Genomic DNA, 23,228 nt, shown 5'->3' with positions numbered 1-23,228 from the left:
AACAGTCATCTCAATGACAAAGCAGAGGTCTCCATGGAGCTGGAAGAATGAAGACTAACAAATTCTCGCTGGTCCACAGGAGCAGTGAAGGAGTAAGTTTTATTCTGAAATGGTACTTTGAAGAGAGATGGATGGAATAGACCAAAGCGGGCACCCAGAGAGTGTAATTGAGTATGAAGATACAGGAACTCATTCCACCTGGCAGCAGTAGCTCTTGAGACATCATGTGAGATGAAAACTTTGCTTCCCTGCTATAAAAGAAGCCCTTTAGATTTTACTGCACTGAGGACTTTCAATAAATTAGCAAATTCCAGATAAAAGGTGATTACACCTTTAGGCTTGGGTGACGAGGAAGATAAAAGAGAGTGTGGGCCTAGACAATAAGCTCTCTAAATATTCAAAGCATGTGGAGCAAGGTAGGCCCACCAGCTGAGGCAAAAAATAAGTAAAAAAGGGAATGGGATCCATTCCCTCCAATCCTTCCTAAAGGCCAAAGAGGCAGAGGTTATTTCTTCTATTTCTGTTTTCTAAATTATCAGAGTAAACCTTTAATGTTGCCACCTCTTTTACCAAAGCTGCATTTTTAAAGACTCATCTTGCACATCACTGGCACGTTGTTCTAGGTCCCTGACTCTGGGTTCCATTTGAGTCCATTTGTCATCCAAATTCTGAATACGCATATTGGTTTCTTCCACGAATGGGCAGAGCACACGTACTTCCTCAAGCACCAGGTTAAGGGAAATTGGAGAAGAGGATTTCTCAGGAGAGGGAGGGTCCTGTTTGACTCTCTTGTGAGTGGACGGGGTTGCAGCTGGACCAATTTTTGCAGAAGAAGAGGATAAGGATGACATATTGGTTTTAGATGGAGTACACCTCGATGGACAGCTGGCAGATTTTAAAAATGGCAACAGTTTTTGTGAACATGAGGCTGCATGAAGAGGAGACGCCTTGAAGCATCTTCAGTCTGCCTAGAAAGTGTTCAGGGAAGCCTTCCCAAATATAGAAAAAAGGACTGGTCGAGAAAACAGCCTCCCGCTTCTGGCACTGGAAAAGTAAAGTGTCGCAGGAGAATTAGGAAGGAGAAATTACCTTAGCATGATGAACCTCAAATAAGCAATGCAGAGTACAGCAGGGAAGCCAAAGTCATACATGGAATCAGGAGGAATCCATGGATGAAGCAGAACAAGTCAACAAACCTCCTAGATTAGCACAGCAAAGAATGAAGGTGAAAAAAATACTTCCTCAGACATCAGCCAAAAGTATCTAAAATGGCTACCGCAAAGAGGTAAAAAGAGAGAGACCTAACAATGGTCTCAAAATAGAACAAAAACTGTCAGTTCAGCATTTAGGACAGCTCATCCAGCCTTCAGACGCTCATAATGACCACTTATGCGATAAAATATTCAAAGGAATGGCTCTAGTCTGCTCCGTTCCTCTGCCAACAAGAGAAACTCCCTAGCTAGGTGGCTACCGCATTCGCCAGCCACGCATGCCTCATCGCTGGTAGTGATTTTAAGACACTGTTGCTGTCTCTTCTTGTGTCTTGGTATGCGGACAAATTGCAAATGTGCGGACAGATTGTATAATCTGATCACTTGTCTCCTGTTACCAGAAATAGAATTTCCCCTATGTTAGCATGCCAGTTATCCCCTTGTGTACTAGTGATATCTCATTATGAAGCTTTAGATTGTCGCATTTCAACAGGAGGGTAAAAAATGAACTGATTCATGGGAACCCATCTTTGAGGATGAAACTGACAGATATTTTGCTATCACTTGCCAAACTTATTGTCTTTTTCTCTCTATCCGGAATAACAGTTCTACAAGCTTCTTTTATAGATTAATTCTATATGTAGATTATTAGAACTGAGATAAACTCCTCGAAAAGTTTCTAATCTTCAAAGAGATTCATTTGAGCTCTGAAATAAATATCCATAAGAATGCTCTCATGGCATGCACCTAAACAGCCACAAGCTTCCAAGACAGCCAAAATGCTTTTCTTGGAGTAGGGCAGTACCGCTTGCTCACGGGTGTGATATTTACAGGACAAAAAGGCAACAAAATACAAAAAGTAGAATCATAATGCAAGAGGCATTCCATTTGTCCCTAGGTCTCAATGCATACCATAAGTGTGCATAGATTTAGAGACTGCATTTGTTGTCATTTGAAATCAATTAATATGAAACTTAAATTTAATACACTTGACAACTATACTTCACATTTATAAATATATATAAAAAAACATCACTCTATTGAAAATATATATTTGTATGAAACTTTGATAGCCAAAGGTATTCTTTATCACCTCAAACTTCACATGCCCTGGTGGGACAAAGTATTTTAATGTGATCTAGTGTTTGTACCATCGTAAACATGTATGTCTCGTTTAATTATGTATGAATGAAACTAAATCCAGAGCATAGGTCAATGTCCAGTTTTTATGAATTTTCCACATATAAATTCCTGTTTCTTTAGGTGAGGGACCTGGTCAATCTCTGACCATATCACACCGTCTGTTCTGGAGGGTGGGTGTGGTTCTAGTCATTCTCTGGATCAAGTGTTGGTTTAGATATGTTTGTTCATATTTTTTGTCAGAGCACAATTACTAAAATTGTGTCCTGGCACTTGTTCCTGCCTTTCCAGAATTTGGCATAGCGAAAGAGTTAGGTTTTCAATACTTTATAAATGATAAATGATTGTACCTGGGAAAACACCCTGCTGTTCCATTAGTTATATCTGGCTGAATGATTATGACATTTGAAAATATTGATGACAATTGCATGTGTTGTACTGCCAAGGGTTTTGTCCACAAAAGGAACTGGAAACTCCTATGATATTTGGAGACTGGTACTTTAGAACTGGGCCAAAGCAAGTGTTGCTACTCTGTTTTCACAGCCAGATGCATGTTGCTGGTATGGTATAGCTGTATCCAGCTGCTGTTTATTTGCCTGAATGAAAAGCAAATGCACTCATTTGCTCCATGTTTCGAGACACTGCAAAAGTACCAACCCCAGTATGAATGAAAGTAAGAAAACTTGTATAAAGTGCACAAATACCAAAATATCTTAGCACTAAAGGCATACCTCAGAACCAGCTAGCTAAGTGATACTGCCCCACTTACTTTACTTGCAAAACAAAAAGCCAAGTTGTGAGCAGCTTCCTAAAGTGGGCCAGACTAGATTGAGATCTTGAGGATAAAGGGAGAGAGTTCCATAGTTTACAGCCAAGATAGTGCAAATTCCTGCCCTTATCTAAATGTCTTTATCTTGGGGACATTTGTCAGATAGGATAATGATGACTGCAGGGCTCGTTGGGGACAGTACCAGAAAAAGGTATTTCGATCATATTGAGGGCCCTTTCCATATAGGGCATTATGAATACTGCAGAGAGATTTGAATCTGACCCTGTCCAATAAGGGTAACCAATGAAGGTCCGTCCTGTAGTTCCTTGGAGAGGGATCAGAATTTCGGCATTGTGCAATGACTGCAATCTAGCCAGGGAAGTTTCAGTTATCCCTAAGTACAAAGCATTACAGTAATCAAACCTTGAAAGGATAAGAACAACCACAACAGTCTTTTGGCAATCCAGAGGAATAAATGGAAAAACCTTTTTTCAATAATCGAATGATATAGAAGCAGGAAGAGAAGATATGATTGATTAGCTCTAAAAGACTGAGCTGATCATCAAAAACAACTCCTACATTTTTTCCTTTAGGAATAGGAGTAGGTAGTGGGCTGAAATTTGCCAGCCTCCAAGTAGAATTCCAAACATCCTTGTTTTTACCAAAGAGAATCACCTAATTATTTTTTAATACAGAATGATTAGTCCATATCTGAAAATCACCTACATGTAGTTACATGAGTGATGTTGCCAATTCATCTTAAAGAATCATGAAAGCCACCTCAGCCTCCTTTGCTCATTGGCATGTTTTTTTCCCCTGAAACCTGGTGATGAGAGTAGCGACCCAGAAATATCTCTCAACGAACCTACAACAATAATGACAAATCGTTAAAGTTTTGAACACTTAATGCACAAAAGGTGGGCCGCCAAACAGCTATTGCTTGTAACCTATTTTTATTCATAATTTTTCCAAGTTATATAATCACAAACCCAAACAATTTTGCATGATGTTGTCAAGGCTGCTATTGTCCTACTTTATAAAAAGGACTATGTCGTTCTCTAAGATTTCATGGGACTGCCTGCATGGTTCATGTTCAATTGTAGTTTTTGAAAATGTCAAAATGATTAAATCAGAGATGACTTATTGGTCAAAGTAATAATGGAGCACCTCAGAGATAAAATATTGAAATACCCAGTGTGCATTACAGAGGTTGAATGGCATGACTTTATATCAAAGTCTTATGCTTAGCCCCTTTATATACTAAGAGTAATTTGTACTTCCACCGGAGCTCAAGATTGGTGAAAATTGGTGCCTGTTTAAGATTATTAAGTGAGAATTTAGTGAGTAAATCTTTTTAGATTGTGAATACAACTATTAAGAGCTGATATTAGCCTGTTACAGATGGGTATATGAATCATTAGGCTTTTAATGATCGTGGAGGGTCCTGCAGAAAGACAAAAGACCAAGGAATTATGATTTGTTGGCTAAAAGAAAACATCATGGATGTACTCTGATCTTCAGCTTTCTAGATGAGTTTTTGGTTTGGGTGTAAGACATTACCAAAATATGTAACAATTGCTTGACTCATTGAGGTTGAATTCCAAGATCACTGAATGCCCTTACTCACAATAAAGTCCGATATCCTCTTTATCCTTTATTTTTTGTACAAACAGTAGAGATTTTCCAGCAACTACCCTTGATAGCTCATATTCCTCCTTTCCAGCAATGTTTATTCTTAGTATTCTTTTATAAGGATAATACAAAATATCTCAAGTGCTCTGGTACGTATGTATCATGTCAATGTGCTGGAAAAACTTTGTCCAAGGCAACTCATAATAATGTATGTTCATGTGGGAATGACTGAATGTAATTTATTGACAATGCAATACCATGACAGAGTTTGCATGGACCTTGTGCTCAGTAGTCAAAATGCTAACACTAGCAAGCTGCAATTTTGCCCTTATGTTTTCATTTCAGACAAACTTTTTGGGATGTGCCCTTTTTTGCCTAAGTAAATGCATGGATTTAGTTTCCATCTTTCCTAAGTCTTCCTTGTATTACCCTAATTTGCAACCAGCATACTAATGTGGCTGCCACAAGAGTGCCAAGGGCAGGGCTTTAATTATCAAAGTCCTATCAAATTGAAGCCCAGAAGCATCCTGTTCCCTTGGGCAGGGTTCTGGACTAGAGATAGAGGGAGACACTTTAGCCTATGATTTGAGTGCATGCCAAAGGATTAGGCAAAACCCTGTCATAGAAGGAGGCTTCTATGAGGACCCAAAGGGGCATATTTCAAGGATTTAACGCAGCCACAGCGTAATTATTTTGACGTTAAGGTGACTGTTTTTTAATGCCATATTTGCAAAGTGATGCTAGTGCCCTTTTGCTTCACTTTTCCACTACTAGCGCCTATTTTTTCAACTCCAGTTTGGCTAGCAGCATTTACCGAAAGTGATATGCAAGGTAAATATTCCCTTGGAAAAACATTTGCAAAACTGATGCTGCCATATGTACATGGATTCACTGAAACTCCGCTAATTTTTCAAAACTGCTGCTAGGTCCCATTAGCGGCAGGTTTTTACCATTAGGCAAAAATGGGTTTGAAAATCACACTAGCCCACTTGTATAAAAGCAGAACAGCACCAACGAGACCACCACCACCACTGCAGAGGCAGAGCAGGAGAAGGGAGCGGACATAACGCCAGAGGATAACCCTCAGTGACCCCAGGGAGGAAGATGCCATTGCCCATTACAGGCTCAGGAAGGAGTCCATTATTCACCTTCTGCACCAGATAGCACATAGGCTGCAGCCAACATCGTAGCGCTGCACCAACAAACCCCCGCAGACCTAACTACTGGCTGTCCCACACATGGTGGCAGCTGGAACTTTTCAACACACCACAGCTGGAGTGGCAGGAGTATCCCAGGCATTCTTCTCAAGGTTCCTATCTATCACCCTGGATGCCATTATAAGCCTCATGCCTCAGTACCTCTACTTCTCAAAAACAGCGCAGCAACAACAGGAGAACAACCAAGTATTTTATGCCATTGCAGGATTCCCACATGTGTTGGGACAATGGATTGCACACATGTGCAACTTGTGACTCCTGTGGCTGCATCCAATATCTACCACAACAGAAAGCACACCTATTCCATGAACGTGCAGGCAATCATGGACCATCTCAACCTTTTCAGCAATCTCCTTGCCAATTACCTGTGCAATGAACATGACTCATTCATCTTCCTGCATTCTGCCACCAATTAACGTTCCAGAATGGGACCTATGGAATGACCTACTGGTTCGGAACTACACCTCAAGCGCATGACATACTACAAGGCACTCAATCATGTAGGAATACATTGACATATCAGTTTTGGTTTGAATAAGACAGTGCAAACATTGTTGGTGTGGGCCAATATACTTGTCCCATACTACATGGCATATGCACAACACATGTCCTACAAGTCACACATGTCAACACCGCCTACGCCACTGTGACGCACATATACAAGTCAAATGAACTGATGGAGTATCATCAATCATGAAGGTCTGATGTAGCAGCTACTCAAATTAGGTCAATGTGGAAACGCTAAGTATGTCAATTAACAATGATACCGCAGTGAACTAAATGTTCAAATGCTTAAGCTACATTTTTCTTGGTTTTATCTGTGTGCATCCTTGTCGTCGCGCTGTGTCTGAAGGCCCTGCCCGAATAATGACTGCAGGAATGCCAGGTTTGGAAAACCGCTGCCTGGCTGACGGGAGCACTTATCTTGAAAACTATGCAGTTTTCTTCTCTAAGTTCAAATTGTTTATAGACGCTATTTTCAATTAATACCAAGTCAACCAAGGTTCATACTTCAAAATTCTTCTATACTTTTCCTTTTTATTTGTAGATTAGGAAAATCCTTCTATGCCAATTACTTCTTGGTAGTAGTTGAAATTTAAACACAAATTCTCTTTAAACCCAATGCATTTTGGGTCATTGGCAACTCTTTCTCATGGGTCTCATCATAACAGTCTGAAAACATAAAATGAAATAAGAGACTATTCAAACCAGTCCTCAAGTTTCAGAGATGTACAGAAATTAAACATATTCCCAAAGCCATAAAAGATACTCAAACCATGCACGAGGCAGTATGTCTAAACAGTACTCAAGATGCGGTGAATCCTACATAATGCTGTACTTATAGCATATCCACAAGTGTGATGTTAAGTCATGCCTCTATACAAACGTGTCACACTTCCAAGCCATGCCGGCTTAGAACGAGCCAGTAAACGTTCGCCATGCCAATAAAATCACCCGTGATTAGGGAAAACTGCTCCTGCTCTTACTTGAAACAGAAGTGCATAGGTGAAGGGTGTGTATACCGCAATCTTACAAGAAAAAGCAAAAGTAGTGACTCGCATGCTCTGAACCGACGTGAATAGTGATTTCCCTTTGAAGACTGGAAATGCTCTTGAGCAAGCTTTCCTGTCAATTACTTAAACAAATGAAGCGTGCAAGAAGAGACTAGCATGCTCTGAAAGAAAACTTCTGTGCTTACTGAGCCGGCGTAAATGGTGTTCTCACTCCGGAGAATGGAAACGCTCTCGAGTGAGCTTTCCGTCCAATACTTAAAAAACATGATATGCAAGAAACGTGCTTAAAGGGCCAGCCGTTACCAAGTGTTGATATTATTTACACGAGGAGTGAATAAAGTTAAACCAAATTAAAACATACAAAAACAAAAACAACCGAAACAAGACAGACAAGTAATCCCGATGGTCGAAACGTTAGTTTTGTAAATTGTTGAAAATGTGCATCTTGTTCGATTATAGAAAACAATTAAATTCCAGCCGTCATTCATCCCATGTGGCTGCATGTCGTTCAGTTTTTTATCCCCAAAAATTCGGATCTGGCTAACAGTTTCTGATGTTCAACTTATTCCCCAGCACACGCAAATTAAAGTTTTTACGGTGTTCGCGTTTGTTAAAACAAATCACAACAAGCAACATGTAACCATGAATTGTAAATCCAATCTTCTCTCTTTTCTTTTTATTCAAATAGGCCTTCACAATAGCTCCCAACAGCCAACACGTGTTTCGTCGCGTAAGGAATGTAGTCCCACGACTTTCTCAAGGCTAATTTCTCCGTGTCTGTAAACTCTCAATCTGTGGTGATAATTCCGGACCACAAAGGGTTTCTGTATAGACGGTGTCAATGCGAGTATCTCAATTTGTGCTTCTCAAGAACACGCCACTTTCAAGTATGCGCTGGGTTTTTTCATTAACGTTTTGGACACCGCCATACAATCGTGAAAAACAATGCTAACCGAGTGCAGCAGCATGATTTTCTGATGATCAGCCTCATGTCTGGGTTTGAGAAGCTCTAAAATGTTGAAACGCAATTGCGAGATGTTATGTCTTGCTTCCTTCCAATGCATAGCTACTGTAGACTTCGTGTTCTGGTTCCTGATATTGCTTTTATCCTCAGGGATTCAAATTTTAGTTTTTCGTTCTGTTCTCCCCACATAAAGTTTTCCGTAAGGACATTTTAAAGCATAAATGATGGTGGAAGTGTCACACGTGCTTGAATTTTGTAACCCCATTGTAAAACCTTTTTGAAAGTGCAACATCCAAAATTTCTTTTGAAGAAATAGCGCAATTAGCCACCAACAAAGCTGAAGTCTTAGCATTTTCATAAGAAGCAGCAACAGAGATTTATGACTTGATTCAAGAGGCCAGAATTTTCAGTCCTCATGTATCCACTACAGCGCAGTTGTCAAAGCAACTAGAGTTCTTATGCAAGAAAAAAATTATTCAGAGACTCCACGTGACAACACTCATACAATATCATAAAGCCAAAAGAATTCCAAGAGGTTTGCGTATTGCCCTGAAACCAATGTTATGTAAAATTAATAAATCTTTCATGGAGGAATGGTACTTAATTTTAAACAAAAGTTCTATGGACCTGATGTTTCTAATTATTGAAGAACTATCAAACATCCTAAAGACACTGGAGGAGGAGAATTACCACAGGAGATAATACCAGAGGAGAATTATCTAAACAGTCTGAAGAAAATTGTGGAGATTTGCTTGAAGATTTAAATCAGAAATTGGATAAATACGCAAAAGAAATCCATGCGCGTAAAATCAAACATTTTCGCAGAGACACCATTGACTATTGACTCGATGAGGTCTACACATGGACTGAAGTATACAATCAACGGAAATTGCAGAGACAGCCTAATGTGGGTTCAACTCAAGAGAGTGTGGTGTCCAAGGCAGATGTGGCTCAAAATAGACCACCGTTAGTAAGAGATGAAAGATTGTCTACTCAACCATCCACCAGTGTGGGTGGCCAAAGATCATCAAAGGCATCTATTTTGTCCACCAGTCCAGCTGCCAACCACCAACCCAACAAAAACATAGAAAAAACAGGAGGAGCTAAAGAATCCGACAAAGACATGGAGAAAAGGGTCCTTTGCAGCAAAACAAAACCAACTTAGTGATTAACATATCCAAAATTGAGTTGACTCAAGCACAAACAGCCTTACTCAACAAAGGGACCTCTTTTGTCCCAGTGTATCACAGCACTATAGCCGTAACTAAGATTCCGATCTTCAAATTTCTGAGGACCATTGCCTTAAATATTTCTTCAGTACAATCGAAACCTCCATCAATCCTTCTCAAGAACCTGAATACAAGGAATTTAAAGCCAAGAGTTCCTTTTGTTCTCCCATCTGACATAAATCAAATGATGCGTTTGAATTGCTCATCTAGTTAGACGTGAACAAGATTGATTTTCGAGAAACTAAAGTTTCTAATTTCTCACCCAAAGAATGGGGCATATTGTCTTCTTTGGCAAACAATGAACAATTGACCTTTCTAAAAGCCGATAAAGGAGGGGCTTTGGTAATTATGGATACTGAATTCTATGACAGGAGCGTGTTTACACATGTTCAAGACACAAGCATTTGAAGCTGGAGCAAGATCCAACCAAGGATTATCAACATATCCTCGATCAAATATTATTTAGAGCAGTAGACATGGACTGGATCAATGAAATACTGAATACCAACGCCGACCGCAATTCTATATGTTGCTCAAGATACACAAAAATGTAACAAAAACCCCCTTTTCAGACCAATAGTATCAGCTTGTGGGTCAATTTCTGCATCCATTGGAAAATACTTAGATTGTTTTCTACAACTGATAGTCCAGCAATGGGAAACAACATAAAAGATACTACGGCATTTTTTAATATGTTGTCCACACTGGACATTAAGGGCATTGAAAATTGGTGGTTATGCACAATTGACGTCACTGCGCTGTACACTTCCATTCCTCACAATGAAGGCATGGAAGCAATGGAATGGATTCTTTTGAAACAAGGAAATATGGGCGCAAACAAAATCCTGCTGTTAGAACTTCTACACTTTGCATTATTTCACAGTTACTTCGAATGGAAAGGGACTTTTTATGCTCAATGTAACAGAACATTGATGGGCTTTGCTGGAGCGCCATCCTATGCAAATATTTTTATGTCCAAGCTCGAACATGAGCATATCCTTCTGAACAAATCATGGCAAGAACACTTGGTTGTATGCAAAAGATACATAGATGATATCTTCGTAATTTGGAAAAGTGACTTGATGAGCTTACAAGACAACATCTCGGAGCTGAATCGAATCCATGACCACATTAAATTTACCCATCAGATTGATAAGCATGAAATTGCATTTCTAGATGTTCTGGGATAAATCGATGCACAGGGTATTAAGACAAATGTATTTACTAAGGAAACTGACAGAAACAACTCCCTACACTTCAAAAGCTTCCATCAATACACATTGAAGCGACATCTACCTTATTCTTAATTTATAAGGTTAAACAGAATCACATTAGATCCAGCAGAAGCACGAGAAACCATAAACAGATTCGCAGCAAGATTCACACAACCTGAATACCAAGGAAAATCATTGAAGACTCGATTCAACTAGTATCCACGCTGGTCAGACAGTAATTGTTACGGAAAACACAGTCCACCAAAACCAGTCCTATCATATGTGTATTAAAAAATTCCACTAAATCTCACCAAGTCAAATCTGTTATCATGAACTACTGGGCAATTATTCAAACTGAACCGGATTTTCAACATCTTTTCAATCAGACACCCACCTTTGTGTTTCAATGATCAAGCAATCTAAAGGAACTTTTACCAAAAAAGAAAGAAACTGACATCGGAGTGTTCAAATGGATGCAAAGGTGCTCCAATTGTGTACATTGCAATAATGCAATGACCGTCAATCAGTTTATTCATCCCACAAAAGGTTTTACAATGAGGTTACAACATTCAAGCACGTGTGATACCTCCATCGTCATTTATGCTTTAAAATGTCCTTGCGGAAAAATGTATGAGGGGAGAACAGAACGAAAAATTAAAATTCTTATCACTGAGCATAAGATCAATATCAAGAACCAGAACACGAAGTCTACAGTAGCTATGCATTGAAAGGAAGCAAGACGTTATATCTTGCAATTGTGTTTCACCATATTAGAGGTTCTCAAACCCATACCTGATGCTGATTACAAGAAACTGTTAGCCAGATCTGATTTTCTGGGGATTGAAATACTGAACACCATCCAGCCGCATGGGATGAATGACAGACTGGAATTTAATTGTTTTCTATTATTGAACAGGATGTACATTTTTGACGATTTCCAAAACTAACGTTTCAACCGTTGGGCTTACTTGTCTTTCTAGTTTCTGTTGTTTTTAATGTTTTAATTTGGTTTAACTTTATTCACTCCTCGTGTTAACAATATCAACGCTTGGTGATGGCTATCCATATAAGCTCGTTTCTTGCATGTTACTTTTTTAATTATTGGACGGAAAGCTTGCTTGAGAGCATTTCCAGTCTCCGGAGTGAGAACACCATTTACGCTGATGGGTAAGCAGAGAAGTTTTCTTTCAGAGCATCCGAGTCTCTTCTTGCACTCTTCGTTTATTTAAGTAATTGACGGGAAAGCTCGCTTGAGAGGGTTTCCAGTCTTCAAAGGGAAATCACTATTCACGTCGGTTCAGACCATATGAGTCACCTCTTTTGCTTTTTCTTGAAAGATTGCGATATACACACCCTTTACCTTTGGACTTCTTTTTCGAGTAAGCACGTGAGTAGTTTTCATGAATCACAGGTGATTTCAGTGGCATGGTGAACATTCGCTGGCTCGTTCTACAGAGGCATGGCTTGGAAATGTGACACTTTCGTATGGAGGCATGATTTAACATCACATCTATGGATATGCTATAAGTTCAGCATTATGTAGGATTCACCGCATCTTGAGTATTGTTGAGACATACTGCCTTGTGCATGGTTTGAGTATCTTCTATGACTTTGGGAACATGATTCATTTCTGTACATCTCTGAAACTTGAGGACTGGATTGAATAGTCTCTTATTTCATTTTATGTTTTCAGACTGATATGATGAGCCCCCTGAGGAAGGGTCGCCAATGACCCGAAATACATTGGGTTTAAGGAGAATTTGTGTTTACATTTCAACCACTACCAAGTAGTAATTGGTATAGAAGAATTTTCCTAACCAACAAATAAAAAGGAAAAGTATGAACATTGGATAACTTGATATTAATCGAAAATAGCGTCTATAAACTTTTTGAACTTACTGAAGAAAATAGAGATGTTTTCGAGATAAGTGCTCCCGTCAACCAGGCAGCGGTTTTCCAAATCTGGCATTCCTGCAATGCTAAGTATGTCAGCATGACATTGCAAGGCCTCATAGGTATGCAGTACTGCAAGCCACCAAAAAGTGCTTCTCTTATTCACCCTACCTTAAGGATATATACTATGGCCATTGTGGTGGCCTTTCCATCCAATACCAAAGAAGATCAGACATGTTTACACACATCCTATGTTCAGGGACCCTGGGACGGTACAAAAGGGGTTGGTGATGGACGGTGCATCAGAACCAATCAAACACTCACACCCAGTCAACAGATCTGGGTTTGATTCCATCACCGTTCTTTAGCCCACTCTGCCACCCCAGTTCAGACATGGCCATATGCAAATCAGTCTGACCCTGTGCCTCATGGGAACAGTCCAGCCCGAACTGCCAAGCCATGCCTTCCCTGGACCGGAAACAAGCTTCCTAGGACCGGTTTCTGATTTCAGCCATCTTCAGCCAGGCTTGCTTGAATCCAGTGGCAAAGTAAGCAAGGGACTCACGTCTGAGCATACCCTGCCAACTTATGGCGAACAAAGCGGTACAAAAGGGGTTGGTGATGGACGGAGCATCAGAACCAATCAAACACTCACACCCAGTCAACAGATCCGGGTTTGATCCATCACCGTTCTTTAGCCCACTCTGCCACCCTAGTTCAGACATGGCCATATGCAAATCAGTCTGACCCTGTGCCTCATGGGAACAGTCCAGCCCGAACTGCCAAGCCATGCCTTCCCTGGACCGGAAACAAGCTTCCTAGGACCGGTTTCTGGAATTTCAGCTGTCTTCAGCCAGGCTTGCTTGAATCCAGTGGCAAAGTGAGCAAGGGACTCACGTCTGAGCATACCCTGCCAACTTATGGCGAGCAAAGTGGTACAAAAGGGGGTGGTAATGGACGGAGCATCAGAACAAATCAAACACTCACACTCAGTCAACAGATCCGGGTTTGATCCATCACCGTTCTTTAGCCCACTCTGCCACCCCAGTTCAGACATGGCCATATGCAAATCAGTCTGACCCTGTGCCTCATGGGAACAGTCCAGCCCGAACTGCCAAGCCATGCCTTCCCTGGACCGGAAACAAGCTTCCTAGGACCGGTTTCTGGCTTTTCAGCCGTCTTCAGCCAGGCTTGCTTGAATCCAGTGGCAAAGTGAGCAAGGGACTCACATCTGAGCATACCCTGCCAACTTATGGTGAACAAAGTGGTACAAAAGGGGGTGGTGATGGACGGAGCATCAGAACCAATCAAACACTCACACCCAGTCAACAGATCCGGGTTTGATCCATCACCGTTCTTTAGCCCACTCTGCCACCCCAGTTCAGACATGGCCATATGCAAATCAGTCTGACCCTGTGCCTCATGGGAACAGTCCAGCCCAAACTGCCAAGCCATGCATTCCCTGGACCGGAAACAAGCTTCCTAGGACCGGTTTCTGGCATTTCAGCCGTCTTCAGCCAGGCTTGCTTGAATCCAGTGGCAAAGTAAGCAAGGGACTCACGTCTGAGCATACCCTGCCAACTTATGGCGAACAAAGCGGTACAAAAGGGGTTGGTGATGGACGGAGCATCAGAACCAATCAAACACTCACACCCAGTCAACAGATCCGGGTTTGATCCATCACCGTTCGTTAGCCCACTCTGCCACCCTAGTTCAGACATGGCCATATGCAAATCAGTCTGACCCTGTGCCTCATGGGAACAGTCCAGCCCGAACTGCCAAGCCATGCCTTCCCTGGACCGGAAACAAGCTTCCTAGGACCGGTTTCTGGAATTTCAGCTGTCTTCAGCCAGGCTTGCTTGAATCCAGTGGCAAAGTGAGCAAGGGACTCACGTCTGAGCATACCCTGCCAACTTATGGCGAGCAAAGTGGTACAAAAGGGGGTGGTGATGGACGGAGCATCAGAACAAATCAAACACTCACACTCAGTCAACAGATCCGGGTTTGATCCATCACCGTTCTTTAGCCCACTCTGCCACCCCAGTTCAGACATGGCCATATGCAAATCAGTCTGACCCTGTGCCTCATGGGAACAGTCCAGCCCGAACTGCCAAGCCATGCCTTCCCTGGACCGGAAACAAGCTTCCTAGGACCGGTTTCTGGCTTTTCAGCCGTCTTCAGCCAGGCTTGCTTGAATCCAGTGGCAAAGTGAGCAAGGGACTCACATCTGAGCATACCCTGCCAACTTATGGTGAACAAAGTGGTACAAAAGGGGGTGGTGATGGACGGAGCATCAGAACCAATCAAACACTCACACCCAGTCAACAGATCCGGGTTTGATCCATCACCGTTCTTTAGCCCACTCTGCCACCCCAGTTCAGACATGGCCATATGCAAATCAGTCTGACCCTGTGCCTCATGGGAACAGTCCAGCCCAAACTGCCAAGCCATGCCTTCCCTGGACCGGAAACAAGCTTCCTAGGACCGGTTTCTGGCATTTCAGCCGTCTTCAGCCAGGCTTGCTTGAATCCAGTGGCAAAGTGAGCAAGGGACTCACGTCTGAGCATACCCTGCCAACTTATGACAAACAAAGTGGTACAAAAGGGGGTGGTGATGTACGGAGCATCAGAACCAATCAAACACTCACACCCAGTCAACAGATCCGGGTTTGATCCATCACCGTTCTTTAGCCCACTCTGCCACACCAGTTCAGACATGGCCATATGCAAATCAGTCTGACCCTGTGCCTCATGGGAACAGTCCAGCCCGAACTGCCAAGCCATGCCTTCCCTGGACCGGAAACAAGCTTCCTAGGACCGGTGTCTGGCATTTCAGCCGTCTTCAGCCAGGCTTGCTTGAATCCAGTGGCAAAGTGAGCAAGGGACTCACGTCTGAGCATACCCTGCCAACTTATGGCGAACAAAGTGGTAAAAAAGGGGGTGGTGATGGACGGAGCATCAGAACCAATCAAACACTCACACCCAGTCAACAGATCCGGGTTTGATCCATCACCGTTCTTTAGCCCACTCTGCCACCCCAGTTCAGACATGGCCATATGCAAATCAGTCTGACCCTGCGCCTCATGGGAACAGTCCAGCCCGAACTGCCAAGCCATGCCTTCCCTGGACCGGAAACAAGCTTCCTAGGACCGGTTTCTGGCATTTCAGCCGTCTTTCATCCAGGCTTGCTTGAATCCAGTGGCAAAGTGAGCAAAGGACTCACGTCTGAGCATACCCTGCCAACTTATGGCGAACAAAGTGGTACAAAAGGGGGTGGTGATTAACGGAGCATCAGCACCAATCAAACACTCACACCCAGTCAACAGATCCGGGTTTGATCCATCACCGTTCTTTAGCCCACTCTGCCACCCCAGTTCAGACATGGCCATATGTAAATCAGTCTGACCCTGTGCCTCATGGGAACAGTCCAGCCCGAACTGCCAAGCCATGCCTTCCCTGGACCGGAAACAAGCTTCCTAGGACCGGTTTCTGGCATTTCAGCCGTCTTCAGCCAGGCTTGCTTGAATCCAGTGGCAAAGTGACCAAGGGACTCACGTCTGAGCATACCCTGCCAACTTATGGCGAACAAAGGGGTACAAATGGGGGTGGTGATGGACGGAGCATCAGAACCAATCAAACACTCACACCCAGTCAACAGATCCGGGTTTGATCCATCACCGTTCTTTAGCCCACTCTGCCACCCCAGTTCAGACATGGCCATATGCAAATCAGTCTGACCCTGTGCCTCATGGGAACAGTCCAGCCCGAACTGCCAAGCCATGCCTTCCCTGGACCGGAAACAAGCTTCCTAGGACCGGTTTCTGGCATTTCAGCCGTCTTCAGCCAGGCTTGCTTGAATCCAGTGGCAAAGTGACCAAGGGACTCACGTCTGAGCATACCCTGCCAACTTATGGCGAACAAAGTGGTACAAAAGGGGGTGGTGATGGACGGAGCATCAGAACCAATCAAACACTCACACCCAGTCAACAGATCCGGGTATGATCCATCACCGTTCTTTAGCCCACTCTGCCACCCCAGTTCAGAGATGGCCATATGCAAATCAGTCTGACCCTGTGCCTCATGGGAACAGTCCAGCCCGAACTGCCAAGCCATGCCTTCCCTGGACCGGAAACAAGCTTCCTAGGTCCGGTTTCTGGCATTTCAGCCGTCTTCAGCCAGGCTTGCTTGAATCCAGTGGCAAAGGGACCAAGGGACTCACGTCTGAGCATACCCTGCCAACTTATGGCGAACAAAGTGGTACAAAAGGGGGTGGTGATGGACGGAGCATCAGAACCAATCAAACACTCACACCCAGTCAACAGATCCGGGTTTGATCCATCACCGTTCTTTAGCCCACTCTGCCACCCCAGTTCAGACATGGCCATATGCAAATCAGTCTGACCCTGTGCCTCACGGGAACAGTCCAGCCCGAACTGCCAAGCCATGCCTTCCCTGGACCGGAAACAAGCTTCCTAGGTCCGGTTTCTGGCATTTCAGCCGTCTTCAGCCAGGCTTGCTTGAATCCAGTGGCAAAGGGACCAAGGGACTCACGTCTGAGCATACCCTGCCAACTTATGGCGTACAAAGTGGTACAAAAGGGGGTGGTGATGGACGGAGCATCAGAACCAATCAAACACTCACACCCAGTCAACAGATCCGGGTTTGATCCATCACCGTTCTTTAGCCCACTCTGCCACCCCAGTTCAGACATGGCCATATGCAAATCAGTCTGACCCTGTGCCTCACGGGAACAGTCCAGCCCGAACTGCCAAGCCATGCCTTCCCTGGACCGGAAACAAGCTTCCTAGGACCGGTTTCTGGCATTTCAGCTGTCTTCAGCCAGGCTTGCTTGAATCCAGTGGCAAAATGAGCAAGGGACTCAAGTCTGAGCATACCCTGCCAACTTATGGCGAACAAAGTGGTACAAAAGGGGGTGGTGATGGACGGAGCATCAGAACCAATCAAACACTCACACCCAGTCAACAGATCCGGGTTTGATCCACCACTGTTCTTTAGCCCACTCTGCCACCCCAGTTCAGACATGGCCATATGCAAATCAGTCTGACCCTGTGCCTCATGGGAACAGTCCAGCCCGAACTGCCAAGCCATGCCTTCCCTGGACCGGAAACAAGCTTCCTAGGACCGGTTTCTGGCTTTTCAGCCGTCTTCAGCCAGGCTTGCTTGAATCCAGTGGCAAAGTGAGCAAGGGACTCACATCTGAGCATACCCTGCCAACTTATGGTGAACAAAGTGGTACAAAAGGGGGTGGTGATGGACGGAGCATCAGAACCAATCAAACACTCACACCCAGTCAACAGATCCGGGTTTGATCCATCACCGTTCTTTAGCCCACTCTGCCACCCCAGTTCAGACATGGCCATATGCAAATCAGTCTGACCCTGTGCCTCATGGGAACAGTCCAGCCCAAACTGCCAAGCCATGCCTTCCCTGGACCGGAAACAAGCTTCCTAGGACCGGTTTCTGGCATTTCAGCCGTCTTCTGCCAGGCTTGCTTGAATCCAGTGGCAAAGTGAGCAAGGGACTCACGTCTGAGCATACCCTGCCAACTTATGGCAAACAAAGTGGTACAAAAGGGGGTGGTGATGTACGGAGCATCAGAACCAATCAAACACTCACACCCAGTCAACAGATCCGGGTTTGATCCATCACCGTTCTTTAGCCCACTCTGCCACACCAGTTCAGACATGGCCATATGCAAATCAGTCTGACCCTGTGCCTCATGGGAACAGTCCAGCCCGAACTGCCAAGCCATGCCTTCCCTGGACCGGAAACAAGCTTCCTAGGACCGGTGTCTGGCATTTCAGCCGTCTTCAGCCAGGCTTGCTTGAATCCAGTGGCAAAGTGAGCAAGGGACTCACGTCTGAGCATACCCTGCCAACTTATGGCGAACAAAGTGGTAAAAAAGGGGGTGGTGATGGACGGAGCATCAGAACCAATCAAACACTCACACCCAGTCAACAGATCCGGGTTTGATCCATCACCGTTCTTTAGCCCACTCTGCCACCCCAGTTCAGACATGGCCATATGCAAATCAGTCTGACCCTGCGCCTCATGGGAACAGTCCAGCCCGAACTGCCAAGCCATGCCTTCCCTGGACCGGAAACAAGCTTCCTAGGACCGGTTTCTGGCATTTCAGCCGTCTTTCAGCCAGACTTGCTTGAATCCAGTGGCAAAGTGAGCAAGGGACTCACGTCTGAGCATACCCTGCCAACTTATGGCGAACAAAGTGGTAGAAAAGGGGGTGGTGATTAACGGAGCATCAGCACCAATCAAACACTCACACCCAGTCAACAGATCCGGGTTTGATCCATCACCGTTCTTTAGCCCACTCTGCCACCCCAGTTCAGACATGGCCATATGTAAATCAGTCTGACCCTGTGCCTCATGGGAACAGTCCAGCCCGAACTGCCAAGCCATGCCTTCCCTGGACCGGAAACAAGCTTCCTAGGACCGGTTTCTGGCATTTCAGCCGTCTTCAGCCAGGCTTGCTTGAATCCAGTGGCAAAGTGACCAAGGGACTCACGTCTGAGCATACCCTGCCAACTTATGGCGAACAAAGGGGTACAAATGGGGGTGGTGATGGACGGAGCATCAGAACCAATCAAACACTCACACCCAGTCAACAGATCCGGGTTTGATCCATCACCGTTCTTTAGCCCACTCTGCCACCCCAGTTCAGACATGGCCATATGCAAATCAGTCTGACCCTGTGCCTCATGGGAACAGTCCAGCCCGAACTGCCAAGCCATGCCTTCCCTGGACCGGAAACAAGCTTCCTAGGACCGGTTTCTGGCATTTCAGCCGTCTTCAGCCAGGCTTGCTTGAATCCAGTGGCAAAGTGACCAAGGGACTCACGTCTGAGCATACCCTGCCAACTTATGGCGAACAAAGTGGTACAAAAGGGGGTGGTGATGGACGGAGCATCAGAACCAATCAAACACTCACACCCAGTCAACAGATCCGGGTATGATCCATCACCGTTCTTTAGCCCACTCTGCCACCCCAGTTCAGACATGGCCATATGCAAATCAGTCTGACCCTGTGCCTCATGGGAACAGTCCAGCCCGAACTGCCAAGCCATGCCTTCCCTGGACCGGAAACAAGCTTCCTAGGTCCGGTTTCTGGCATTTCAGCCGTCTTCAGCCAGGCTTGCTTGAATCCAGTGGCAAAGGGACCAAGGGACTCACGTCTGAGCATACCCTGCCAACTTATGGCGAACAAAGTGGTACAAAAGGGGGTGGTGATGGACGGAGCATCAGAACCAATCAAACACTCACACCCAGTCAACAGATCCGGGTTTGATCCATCACCGTTCTTTAGCCCACTCTGCCACCCCAGTTCAGACATGGCCATATGCAAATCAGTCTGACCCTGTGCCTCACGGGAACAGTCCAGCCCGAACTGCCAAGCCATGCCTTCCCTGGACTGGAAACAAGCTTCCTAGGACCGGTTTCTGGCATTTCAGCCGTCTTCAGCCAGGCTTGCTTGAATCCAGTGGCAAAATGAGCAAGGGACTCAAGTCTGAGCATACCCTGCCAACTTATGGCGAACAAAGTGGTACAAAAGGGGGTGGTGATGGACGGAGCATCAGAACCAATCAAACACTCACACCCAGTCAACAGATCCGGGTTTGATCCACCACTGTTCTTTAGCCCACTCTGCCACCCCAGTTCAGACATGGCCATATGCAAATCAGTCTGACCCTGTGCCTCATGGGAACAGTCCAGCCCGAACTGCCAAGCCATGCCTTCCCTGGACCGGAAACAAGCTTCCTAGGACCGGTTTCTGGCATTTCAGCCGTCTTCAGCCAGGCTTGCTTGAATCCAGTGGCAAAGTGAGCAAGGGACTCACGTCTGAGCATACCCTGCCAACTTATGGCGAACAAAGTGGTACAAAAGGGGGTGGTGATGGACGGAGCATCAGAACCAATCAAACACTCACACCCAGTCAGTGGGGATGAGGAAATGCTGGATGATGAAAAGGAGGAAGAAGAGGAGCCACAGCAATCTGGAGCATCAGTTGCAGCAATACAATGGAGGGACATTATCATAAATAATTTGTTTACAGAAGAATGAGTTTCCAAAGTCATTGGAAACATAAGAAAAATTTCACATTGTACTTTTGTCTATAAATAAAACTTCAGAGCACTAACACTGTGTAAGCATTTGTATTCCATACTCACACTAAACTATTGAAATTCCAAATGTGTTTCACTAATATATGTCACACAGGCCATTTATCTACCAATGTGTATGAAACATCCTTGAACATCATCTAGTACAAGTGAAACAGTTGGCATGCCAACTACCCGTAGCTGATAGTTCTCCATTGCCAGCAATAATGACCATGGTGTGGTAACGTAGATGGTGGCCAACAACTGTGTGTGTGTGTCTCTCCTGATGCTAAACATGTGTTAGGCCTCATACTTGCGGTTAACAGTAGAGGCCACTTTTTTATGATGACTTTGCAGTGTTCCACATAAGATGTGCATGGGAACACACTCCCAAAACTACAGTCTACATATGCCACAAAAACTAACTTACCCACATGTAACATCCAGAAAGTTGCCTCAAATAACACATACAAAATCTACATATCATACTTTGCCATTGCCACAGTGTTGCATGTGTACACCCACTGCTATGCACAAGCAACACCGTCTTGACGCAAAGTGTACATATGGAGTAATTTACCTAGCTTTACTGTCAGCAATATTTTGGAGGACACACCAAGGTATACATTGTGACCTGCCATAGCACAATCACCATGAAAAAGGATCATGGTGGCCACAAATTACACTGTCACTGTCCAGTGCCGTGCTGCCCTTGGTTGTGAATGGCACTTGTGCTCACCAGTGCTGTGTGGCCCTTGGCTGTGAATGGCACTTGTGCTCACAATGGAATAGCTCTATCCATACATTCCCTTCCATGTGTGTGCAGGCAATGGCTGCACACTTTCACCTTTGGACTTCAACCTTATGCCTCCACTGTGCTACATGGTACTATTTGGCTTTGGACAGAGTAACCGTATATGTAGTGGCACTGACCCCATGGCATAGGTAGTCTCTAACATCCCATGGGTAAGCAGATACAGTATCAATGATAGACATCAAAGACTTAGCACACAGAGAACCTATGGTAAAGAGCGCCAATGTGCTACAACCATGTTTGTCCACTATGCTTAGTTTGATCCATGAACAGGATGATCCCACATATGTGTATACTGAATAACACACAATTGAAACATGCACAAACAGTGTAAACAAGTCAACTATACTCATCACACAGACAACGCATTCACTGTCAATAATAACATGAAATACACATTCCAAAACCACAAATTAAACAAAGTAAAGCTTTTGCGTAAAAAAAGACGATGCACCATTCAGCAGGAACAATTTCTCCCACCGCGCATATCAAAAATGACGCTTGTCTGCAGAAGCGTGATATCAACATTTTTTCCATTGTAAGGCCTTTAGTAAAATAGATGCAATGAGCACAAGCGTAAAAAAAACACTCATGGGCTGAGAAGGTCCAGCGTCCGCCCAGGAAGTAAAGCAATGGATTTAGAGAAGTAGTAATGGATCCTGCATGCTGCAACCAGGAACTGTAAAGTTACTTTCACTTTCACAATCAGTCCCAGTTTTGCTGTCTTTGTTTGGGAGTGGTGGTGTTTGGATTGGGCTGGAGAGTGGTTTTGGAGATTGAGAAGTTTCTGTTTTGTGTCTGCTGACCCTTTTGAGTGCATTAAGTTCCATTTTTTGTGTTTTTGTTGTATATTGTATATTGTTTATTGTCCTGTAAAGATGATGATGTATGTCTTCTGGGGTACTTTTGTAATAGTTATTTTTTGCCTGTGCTACGAATATATACATTTACCAAGTGTAGAGAGGCACTGATTTACCTACAACAATTAGACCATCCAGATGTATGCACAGCAGTGGGCTCTTTCTTAAAATGTGTATACCATAACTTATTGGTGTTTTAATATGTGGTTTTTTACACCCTAATGTCCAACATTTGCTTTTTATCATGTTTGTACTTTTTAATGGTTTTGCTGCAGATACCAAAGTCTGACAACTGCTTTTTACCATGTTTGTATTCTGTTCCTTTTTTATTCTTTTTCTCACTATTTATGAATTTACATTTTTATATTTTGCTTTTTATGATTTGCGTTTAAGTGATTGAATAAAGATTATGACTGACTAATATACTGGAGAAACGTATGTTAAAATAATGTTAAAAAAATTATATTTACAATCTAATACATTTTAAAATTCTGTCAAACAATGGAAAATATAAGTTGAGAGTAACATACAACAGTATTGAAATATACATTACATTTTCTTTATTCATTAAAAAATAAAAAATAAAGTTTGTTTTCTTAAATTTTTATAAATTTTTTTTAACGAAGTATATATGACTA

This window comes from Triturus cristatus, chromosome 1_2 (assembly GCF_964204655.1).
Source record: "Triturus cristatus chromosome 1_2, aTriCri1.1, whole genome shotgun sequence".
NCBI lineage: Eukaryota > Metazoa > Chordata > Amphibia > Caudata > Salamandridae > Triturus > Triturus cristatus.
Note: the sequence above shows the minus strand (reverse complement) of the source record.